Here is an 11,722-nt window from a genome sequence, read left to right on the forward strand (position 1 = left end):
GCTCAGCCAATTTAACCTGTTGTCTTTTTAGTGCTCTTTGTATGCTGCCAAAAAACTCTGTTGGAGATGTGCCTGGTGCTATGGGCCCAACTTTACACTTTACATAAATGTTTGCAATAACTACAATGCAACTACCTACAATGCAATACAATGCAACTACCTATACTTACAGCTATGATGTTTCCTGCTCTAGTGTGGTTTTGAAAAGGTAGGTATAGAGTGAACTTGACTGAGTACAGACAAGAGCATCTTTAAGTATTTAAGTATTTCAAACAGTGGCTCACCACGGTCCATGCAGTTGACCTGTCGACTGAGAGATTCATGTTTTTTGATTTCCGAGTGTGTGGCTACCTCTCCAGTGGTGGTATATTTATGTTTGTCTTAAGATCTGATTGTGTTAGTCAAAATGATACTCAAATTAAATCATGTCTTCTAATACATTATTTACGTTTGAGACCGAACCCCCATTTCTTACTCAAATGGTCGGTGCCATATTGTTTCTCACGGCAGCAGCCCGAAAGACGTTAGGTAGCTTACTCATTCAGTCAGCCGGAGTCCGCTACACCACACAAGATGGAGAACAACATTTAAAAAATATGAACCGCCCGTATGTCAGCGGGGCAGAAAAAAGGAAGGAGGAAAATAGCGTGAGTATATATAACAGTAGTAGCTTAGCGGCTGGCGGCTACTACTTGTGTCATAAAAGGGAATAACTTAGCGGCTATTACTGCATATGTCCTTTTGACAGTCACATAAGAAAGCACCCCTGACCGGGACCATCATGGACTGACTCCAGACAGAGATGAAGAAGACATTGATTCAGTTCCATCATGTCGTTTCTCTAACATCACACATTTTGATTACAATGACGCCAATGTTGATTATGTTGGTGATCGCGATAGCAACAGTGCCACTGATCTAGGGTGACCACATTTTCAGACACCCAAACCGGGACCCTAGTGTACCGCACGTTCATGCACGCGCCCATGTATGCGCTCATGCACGCATGTTAGTCAATGTGCATGTTTGTGGTTGGTGGAGCAGGGGAGCTGCCCCAGTTTGTTACTGTTTTGGCTGTCGTATTTTTCCGCTCCTTGAGCTTTTTTAATTAGAATTGTTGCTTTGCTATGTTGCTTTGTTTGTTTGGCTCTGGCTCATCTGTGGAAACATTACAGTATTCTTATTCTTATTTTGGTGAAAAGCAGGGATATTTGTTGGGACCCGGGACACCTAGTTAGAAACCCGGGACAATCCTGGGCAAACCAGGATGTCTGGTCAACCTTATACTGATCACAAATGAGCAATATTGACATTTACCTTCCCCTGGCTCCCCAAGAAAGCTCTCACACTGTAGTGACACAGAATATAATGTTTGATCCAGGTATACAGCTAAAGAATATGGAGACCACTGCACCTTTTTCTTACCTTTCCAAAAAAGTTGAAAAGGAAAGTTTTGAGTGAGGTTTGGCACATACAGTTATAATCAAAATTATTCAACCCCCATTGCAAATCAGGTTTATTGTCAAAATGTACAGACTTTCAGCTGTTTGCAAAGAACAAATCAAACAAAAGCTATTGAAATAGCTCAACACAATGAATGCTTCAAGTGGTTTCCCCAAATTCAACTGAAAATGCAACTTATAATGACTTCCCCGATGATAAGCGATCAAGGAACAGGATGCAAAAAGATAGCGAAGGCACTGAATGTTCCTAGAGACACCATTTGAAGCATAGTTTGCATGTTCAAAGTCAAAGGAACGGTGGTTACACTACGTGGACGGGGCAGAAAAGGGAAGCTGTCAACAGCTGCAAATAAAATTCTGAGAAGGCAGGTTGTGAAAAATCCTTGAGAGACTGCAAAAGACTTGCCGCAAGACTTAGTCGCAACAGGCTCTGAGGTTTCAGTGAGCACAGTAAAGTGCGTACTGAAAGCAAAAGTTTTCCATGCCAGAACTCCAAGACGTACACCACTACTTGGCTCCAACAGGCTCAAAATCATATAAATAAGCCACTGGCGTTTTGGGATTCTGCTCTGTAGAGTGATGAAATAAAACTGGGACTTTTCCGCACAATGGATCAGCAGTATGTCTGGAGGAAGAAGAATGTGTACACTGAAAAGAACACCCCAGTGAGCAATTGATGGCAACCCACCAACGTTTTGCTGCTGGCGGGCCGCAGGAGGCTATAATGTCCTACAGCCAGCCGTCCACCAGCTTTTGGTGCTTTTCTCCTAATCTCTTTGTGTTTTGTTACCTGTTCGCAATAGCTTTCCAATAACTTGGATAACTTGTCTAAATCGTATTTCTTAGTGTATCAACAAGTTAGAATGTTATAATATATGTGCTTATTTCTTGTAACTTTTTCAACTGATACGTAACGTTAGCTAAATCGTGTTTCTTTATTATCGACATCATGTGGATTACGTTACTCTTGTCAGAAACATTTAGATAGACTAGCTAAACCTGCACTTGTTACAAATCCGTTACTGAGGTGTCTTTGTGTATCCACGTTGTTCTTAGATAGCCTGTGTGTGTCTTATGCTGTTGGTTTTATAAACCTCTTATCTAAACATTGCTTTCAGGTCATGACGTGTTCTGTAGTTTTGTTCCCGGAGGAGGATGACTGTGTGTGGCAATAGTTCCACACCTGTGGCTCAAAGGGGGAGTTTGCTACTGGTGACCACACAGCATCACCAGCCGGAAGTCCTTCAGCCACGACAAGTTTGCCAGAACTTGTTTACCACCTAAAGATACCTGGGAGGCTGTCCTTTATGAGCTCATCAAGCATGCAGGTGAATTTGAAAACATAATAACAATTTGAAACTTGGAATTAAAATATGTTTTGCTGGGTAAATGCTTACAAAACCTTAACTTTTCCTAGACACGTGAGAGACCGGACGTGTATATCGCCAGAGAAGCGAAAATCGTTCCAGCGTGGGCCCCTCCCACCCCAAGGACGCAAATCTACACCACAACACCCTGTGGATTGCAGCCCTGGAAGTATGTGAATTACATGTTGATCTGGTAATTGCTGCAATGTTTACTTGGTTTCACCATATTTACCTGTTCACCAACTTTTATGTTTATTTTTTGGATGGAGCAAGCACAGTACTCCAAGGCACCAGGGAGGTACTCCACGCCGCCATGAAGAGGAGCACTACATAGGTAAGTGTGTTCATTCACTTAACCCAGATGCTTAACTTGTTATTAAAGCATGTTGCTTCCAGTTTTATTTGTCTGTTTAAATTTAATTTTAAGGGCAAGAAGGCAGAGGTAGGGGGAAGTTTTAGCTCTGCACATGAAGGTATGAATGAACATTTTGGCGGACACTGCGGTTTGAGTTCTGATTGTAAAATTACCCGATATTTAGGACTGATAATAATTAACTGTCTCTCTTTACTTTCAGATCATTTGGAGAAGATCAAGTGGCTGACTGAAGAGAAGGTCGAGCTGAGGGCACAGCTGGCTCTACAATCAGGTAAAAACAAGACAATAGTTATGCTAGCATCTTGTCTTCATGAAACATTTCAATGTCATGCAATTCTCAAAATCATTTTAGATAATTTAAGTACAATATCTGATCCATAAGGAAGAATCCTTCCAACCGGGATGCCACTGACGAGGCTGTTCAGAACCAGGTCCCCAGGTACCAGAAAGGGGCAGTTGACCGTGCAGGTGGGAGAAGACGTCACGGCTGTACCAGGGACCTGCCATGAATATGAATGACATCTCCAGCACAACCAATATTGCTGCTAATCTATGTTGTGGAAATTCTGAAACCTGATGCATTCTTAATGATTAAAGGACTGAGTCCCCTTGTTTAGATAAATAGATGAGTGTGGGAGAGGGGATCTGGTATATGTCTTAGGGGGCATTCTTGATTGGTCACAGTAGAGTATAGGGTTAATCATCTACCTATTTGTAGGTTGTCCAGATGAAGTCCCCCTCAAGGGTTGAGAAAGTTAACCAGATGGGGGAGGACAACATGTGACTTGTTTGAAACCTAGGACATGTGATATAACAGCGGGAATGTGTTTCATTGACAAGACAGATGGGCAGCAACTTACCACACCCCTTTTCTATGTACTATATATTGTTAAATGACCTGTATCGAGTCAGAGACTCCTCGGACGATTATGTTTGTAAGCGGTTGATGTGTCTCTCTTATTTGCAAATTATTAATAAACTGTTAATTGTGCTGAGAGTATTTCGTCTCTGTACTTCCTTCTTAAAGAGTTCTGATCGATAAAATGACCATCACATCTACAGTACTCTTTTTTTTTTTTACTTCTGCTATGTAGTGTTATGTATACAATCGCATTATCCTATTAATATATTTAAAGCTGTGTATGAATGTTCTTAATTCTGACTGTAGTTATACTATACTATGCCACCATTCATAAGCTTATTGCATTGATGTATCTCTAATATTCAATAACTATTGATTGTGGATAGGTCACACATATGTATATTTCTGCAATTCTAGCCCTTGTTTATTTTGTATTGTATTATGTTTATTTTGTACTTTTTCACATTCTCACAGTTAAGCATGGTGGTGGCTCGGTGATGCTCTGGGGCTGCTTTGCATTCTCTGGGGCTGGAAACCTGCAGCATTTGGAATACAAAATGGATTCATTAAAGTATCAGGAAATCCTAGGAGAAAATGTCATGCCGTCTGTGAGGAAGCTGAAGCCTGGGCGTCATTGGACATTCCAACGGGACAATAATCCCAAGCATACCTCAAATTCCACCAAGGCTTGGTTGCAGAAGAAGTCCTGAAAAATTCTACAGTGGTCATCACAGTCACCTGACTTGGACCCCACAGAAAATCTCTGGTGAATTTGAAGAAGGCGGTTGCAGCACGCAAACCCAAGAATATAACTGGAGGCAATTGCTCATGAGGAATGGGCTACTATTCCTCAGAAACAGCTGAGAAAAGTTAAACAAGGTAGGGCTTACAAAAACAACCTTATTAAGATAAAGCCTTCCTCCACCTCGGTCACAAATAAAAATAAAAATGACTGTATCACCACGCATCTCAAAATGGGACTCCTAAAGGAGGGGGTGTCGCTAATATTTATGACAGTAAATATAAATTTACTCTCAAACATATCACTGAGTTTCATTCTTTTGAAGTTTTACTAATGAAAGTTAACCAGTCCGATAAATCGTTTTACATAGCTACTATTTATAGGACCCCCTGGGCCATACACAATGTTCCTCACTGAGTTTCCAGAATTCTTGTCTAACCTTTGTTGAAGTCTAACACTTCCCCGAGTTGGTTTGTTGGAAAGGAGAATAAAACACCAGGAGTCAGGTCAATTACCGTACCGCATATTCCGTTTATTACAAAAGCTTTTGGAGACAAGTGTCGCCGCACAATGTCTAAGGATCAACAGTCAACAGATCATTTTATACTTCAACTACGCCCAAAAGATAGAGGCGTTAAGTTAGCAAAGCCAGTGTGCCATTGGCCCAATTTCAGTTCTATTCCTTATAAGGATAACTGCAAGTATCCCCTTGCCCACTTCTGGTTTCTGTCTTGTCTGTCAGACTATGTGTGTGTCTCTAACATGTGTCCTGTTTCTCAAAAGACAAACATACTAAATCTTTCTCTCCCCGGCAACCGCTTGAACAGGGTTTCCTGTTCTCCTACTTGCACCTTCCGTTTTAGCTCATATTACAAACAATTCATATTTTGTTTAATTTCTTACAACAGTTCACCAACTTATACAATCAATACATCTACACCTTGTAGTCATGGCAGATACTATTCTAATTTTAGGCGATTTCAATATTCATATGGAAAAGTCCAATGATCCTCTTCAAAAAGCCGTTGAAGCCATAATTGACTCAATGGGTTTTATCCCACATGTCTCAGGTCCAACACATTGCCACAATCACACCTTAGATTTAGTCCTGTCACGAGAAATAGGTATTGTAGATCTAATAATGTCCCCCCGAAATCCTGGATTATCGGATCACTGTCTTATTACATTTACCATTAAAACATGAAATCCACTTGCTCCGCAAACAATGAGTTTCAAAAGCCGTACTATAAATTCCGGGACTACAAATAGATTCCTTGATATTCTTACAAGTTCGCTCATTAACGACAGAGTAAATAAATCTGTAAACGATCAAATCGAGGATCTAAACTCAACACTGTGAAATACATTAGACACAGTGGCACCATTAAAAACTAAAGAAATACGCAACAAGAAACTTGCTCCCTAGCTGGTACACAGACAATACTAGGGCACAAAAGTAAGCCTCCGGGAAATTGGAGCGAAAGTGGCGCTCCACCAAGTTGGAAGTATTTAGACTAGCCTGGATAGACAGTACAGTACAATACCGAAAATCACTCATGTCTGCTCGATCAGCTTATTTCTCCAACCTGATTGAGGTGAACAAAAACAATCCAAAATTTCTCTTTGATACAGTTGCAAAGTTAACAAAAAAGCAAAGCTTGGCAAGTGATGTGGGTCTTCACTTTAGTTGTAATGAAAACATGAACTACTTTGATGAAAAGATCATCACCATTAGAAAACAAATAACTGACTCCTCCTTAAATGGTTATGGTCCTTAAAATCTCAGTTGTGCTAAACATTTCCTGAACCTCCCTGACCAGGTGTCAATGGGGACACTTGAATTTTTTTATACCGTATCGCTCGACACATTTACTAAATTTGTAATGAGTTCTAAACCTACAAACTCTCAGCTAGACCCGATTCCAACAAAATTACTTAAGGAGCTATTTCCTGTGCTAGGTCAGCCAATGCTGAACATAACAAATTGCTCCCTTTCCTCCGGATGTGTACCAAACTCACTAAAAATAGCGGAAATTAAGCCTCTTCTAAAAAAATATAATCTGGATCCCGACATATTAAACAATTATAGGCCAATATCGAACCTCCCGTTCCTCTCAAAAATTTTAGAAAAATTTGTTTCCCAACAACTGAATGCCTTCCTGAATGCCTGCCTAAAGTGGATGACAGATCATTTCTTGCTCTTAAACTCAAGGAAAACAGAAATGCTTATTTTAGATCCAAAGAAACAAAGAGCGTTGTTAGCAGATCTCACTGTGAACCTTGACAGCTGCATGGTCGTATCCCAAAAAACTGGAAAAAACCTTGGCATTACCCTTGACCCTGACCTCTCCTTTGAAGAACATATAAAATATGTCTCTAGAGTTGCTTATTTTCACCCCTCTGGGCCTGGGTCCTCTCTAGGTTTCTTCCTAAAATTTGGCCTTCTTAGGGAGTTTTTCCTAGCCACTGAAATCCCGTCAGGAGACGGGAGAGCCGGCAGAGGGTCAGGAGACGGGAGAGCCGGTGGAGGGTCAGGAGCCGGCGGAGGGACAGGAGCCTGGGCGACAGGGACAGAAGAAGGAGCCGCTACGGCCGGGTCAGGAGAGGAAGGCGCTGCTGCGGCAGGGTCAGGAGAGGGAGGAGCTACTGAGGCCGGGACCGGGGAGGAAGGAGCGGCTGCGGCAGGGTCAGGAGAGGAAGGCGCCGCTGAGGCCGGGTCAGGAGAGGGAGGAGCCGATGCTAATTTGCTTTTAATCATAAAGCATGATTGACATTGTCTACATGGGAGCAGCATTAGACCAGGAAATTCTAACATAAAATCTTTAATAACATAAAATATGTCAAAATAGTCATAAGATAGATTTATTGTTCCTCTTTAAAAGTACATACTAGTGGTTATCAATAAATCAATAAAATGCAGTAGTTGTCACAAAAGGGTTTTACAAAACACCCAACCTGAAACCCCAAAATGTTAACGCACAGGGGTAAGGATAAGCTCCCTATGAGGGCCGAAACTTTGTAATAATTGTACTTATTAATTAATGCATGTGGGCTGTGTCCAGAGTGGGCTGTGTCCAGAGTGCCCCATTTGGGCCTGGTAGTCCTGAGGTGTGGTCCAAGGGCTCACGTCCTCATAAATTTGAAAGGAGACGGTCACATGGAAAATGTAGAGAATGCATTCCTTAGATTTACAAAGGATTTATAACCGAGTAGGAGAACTGAACCTACCCCCCACCCCAGCACAATAATCTAGTAGCGTAAAACCTTGGGACTGAGACAAGTAAGTCCAGTGACACCCAAGCCCTATCTGAGGGTAACCCCCAACAGGGCCGAACAGGCAGGAAGTCACTCCACCCACTTGGCCAAGCATCAACCAAAGGGACAACAACCAACCTCAACCGCCCTGAAAGAGGGCTGAGTATGGCCTGGAGTTCACTCACATTGGACAAGGACAGCAGCGGAGAATAACAGTAAACCAGTGCCACGAAATTGCATTGGAGAGGACATCCCAGTGGAGATGAGAGCCCATCTGGCAAAGGCAGCAAGTGTGGATTGTATCCAAGCATTACCATTCACCTTCACACCCCCAGGCTATACTTTATCATAGACCTCCCGGAAGTGAAGTCTTTAGTTGACACTTAAAGGTTTCAACAAGAGTCTGCATCTTTGACCTTAATCAGCAGATAATTCCACATTAGTGGAGCTCTATAGGAGAAATCCCTGCCTCAGGCTGTTTATTTTGAAATTCTAGGTACAATTAGAAGGCCTGCATCTTGCGATCTTAGGTTACATGCATGTAGGTATGCATGGCTGGACCAATGTAGTGAGGTAAATAAAAGCAAATTCATGTAAAGCTTTGTAGATTAACAATAATACCTTAAAATCAGTCCTAGCCTTAAAAGACAGCCAGAGTAGAGAAGCTAATGTAGTGTAATGAGAAATGTCTGTTGAGGAAGAGTGGAAGTGTATTCGACGAAGAGGTGCATCTGTCCCCACAAGTCTCCAACAGACGCTTGGTGATGTTAATCATTGTCCTGGGTAACATTTGCTTCTCCAAAGATCTGGAAAACCAGGTGTGGGCCATCAGCCCCACCTTCCTGAACTCACCTGGAGAAGTGTGAAACTCTGAACAAACTGGAGTGTAACTTAATGCATGATGTTGTGGACATTTATCTGTAGTGTTTGGATTTTCCCTGTTCCCCACAAAGGGCAGAATAGGCTGATATGCTTTATTGTACTGTACGGGTTATGGGTCAAACATCACAAGAAGATTATAGAAATTATTGTCCTTGTTGCATGTCTGACAACAACTGGCAGCAACACCCTGTACATTCAATAATTCAGCTTTGATTAAGTGGGACAGTTCCTGTCCTTTGTGTTTATTGTGTTTGCCAAGGTTTGTGTAATGTGCATTGTGTAATGCTAATGACTATTTGGGGGAGAGTTTTAGATATGACTGATTTTAGGATAAATAGCCATGTCTCCAAAAATTTTTTTTTATTTGTCCTTATTAAGGAGACCTCCCAACACGTTGTGTTGTAGTCATATTTAGAAATTTGTCTCCCTTAAAGAGACCTTCAGACATGTTGTGTTGTAGTCATATTTAGGAGTTTGTCTCTCTTAAAGAGACCTCCAGACATGTTGTGTTGTAGTCATTTTTAGGAGTTTGTCTCCCTTAAAGAGACCTCCAGACACATTGTGTTGTAGACATATTCAGGAGTCTATCTTTAACAGAACCTCCTAGCATACATTAGTGCTATTGTGTATGAAATACATATGGTATAATTCATAGACCGTTAGGCTAGCTGGGAGGACGTTTAATTGTGTTGGTATGTACAGTTGAGAGAATAAGTATTTGATACACTGCCGATTTTGAAGGTTTTCCCACTTACAAAGCATGTAGAAGTCTGTCATTTTTATCATAGGTACTCTTCAACTGTGAGTGACGGAATCTAAAACAAAAATCCAGAAAATCACATTGTATGAGTTTTAAGTAATTAATGTGCATTTGTTTTGCATGACATACACATTTGATACATCAGAAAAGCAGAACTTAATATTTGGTACAGAAACCTTTGTTGGCAATTACAGAGATCATACGTTTCCTGTAGTTCTTGACCAGTTTGCACACACTGCAGCAGGGATTTTGGCCCACTCCTCCATACAGACCTTCTCCAGATCCTTCAGGTTTCGGGGCTGTCACTGGGCAATATAGACTTTCAGCTCCCTCCAAAGATTCTCTATTGGGTTCAGGTCTGGAGACTGGCTAGGCAACTCCAAGACCTTGAGATGCTTCTTACAGAGCCACTCCTTAGTTGTCCTGGCTGTGTGTTTCGGGTCGTTGTCATGCTGGAAGACCCAGCCACGACCCATCTTCAATGCTTTTACTGAGGGAAGGAGGTTGTTGGTCAAGATCTCACGATACATGGCCCCATCCATCCTCCCCTCAATACGGTGGAGTTGTCCTGTCCCCTTTGCAGAAAAGCATCCCCAAAGAACTATGTTTTCACCACCATGCTTCACGGTTGGGATGGTGATCTTGGGGTTGTACTCATACTCCTTCTTCCGCCAAACACGGCGAGTGGAGTTTAGAACAAAAAGCTCTATTTTTGTCTCACCTTCTCCCATTCCTCCTCTGGATCATCCAGATGGTCATTGGCATACTTCAGACGGCCCTGGACATGCTCTGGGTTGAGCAAGGGGACCTTGCGTGCGCTGCAGGATTTTAATCCATGACGGTGTAGTGTGTTACTAATGGTTACCTTTAAGACTGTGGTCCCAGCTCTCTTCAGGTCATTGACCAGGTCTTGCTGTGTAGTTCTGGGCTGATCCCTCACCTTCCTCATGATCATTGATGCCCCACGAGGCCGAGGGAGATTGACTGTCATCTTATACTTCTTCCATTTTCTAATAATTGCGCCAACAGTTGTTGCCTTCTCACCAAGCTGCTTGCCTATTGTCCTGTAGGCCATCCCAGCCTTGTGCATGTCTACAATTGTATCCCTGATGTCCTTACACAGCTCTCTGGTCTTGGCCATTGTGGAGAGGTTGGAGTCTGTTTGATGGAGTGTGTGGACAGTGTCTTTTATACAGGTAACGAGTTCAAACAGGTGCAGTTAATACAGGTAATGAGTGGAGGACAGGAGGGCTTCTTAAAGAAAAACTAACAGGTCTGTAAGAGCCGGAATTCTTACTGGTTGGTAGGTGATCAAATACTTGTGTCATGCAGTAAAATGCAAATTAATTATTTAAAAATCATACAATGTGATTTTCTGGATTTCTGTAAAAATTTGATAAAAATTACAGACCTCTACATGCTTTGTAAGTGGGAAAACCTGCAAAATTGGCAGTGTATCAAATACTTGTTCTCCCTACTGTATATGTAGGTAAATAAAAGAAAGAAAGCTAAAGCCACTACACTCTCAAGGTTCCAATGTAATCATTGATTTATTTTAACCAGCACTTCAACAGACCTTTTCCTGATTGGGAATGGAGGAGAGCATGGCTTTTACATTCAGGGAGATTCAACTCTTTCCCTACAAGTTCTGGAGCCTGCTGGTTCTGTTGCCCTTCATCATAACACTTGCATGGTGTCCCAGGTTAAATTCAGCTTATGTAAGAAATGCTATTTCTGGTGTGTTTGCATTGATGTACTTAGGTGTCAGCTTTTTTGTTGTGACACAGTTCTGTCCCTTTCTAGCCATGTATGCTCACAGATATTAATTTTACCCCAATGAGCTAGTCTAAGCATGCCTCCACGCTCACAGCGGCAGAAGAGCAGAGCCGACACAGTGACGGTTCAAATTTAGCTGCAAAATGTACTACTATTAGCCAACCCCCTCTGCAACAGTGCCAACCAATTATTCATTTAAATTCCAAATATGGAGTCAGTCATGTCATTTCATTAAGCAT

This window comes from Esox lucius, chromosome 5 (genome assembly GCF_011004845.1).
Source record: "Esox lucius isolate fEsoLuc1 chromosome 5, fEsoLuc1.pri, whole genome shotgun sequence".
NCBI classification, from domain to species: domain Eukaryota; kingdom Metazoa; phylum Chordata; class Actinopteri; order Esociformes; family Esocidae; genus Esox; species Esox lucius.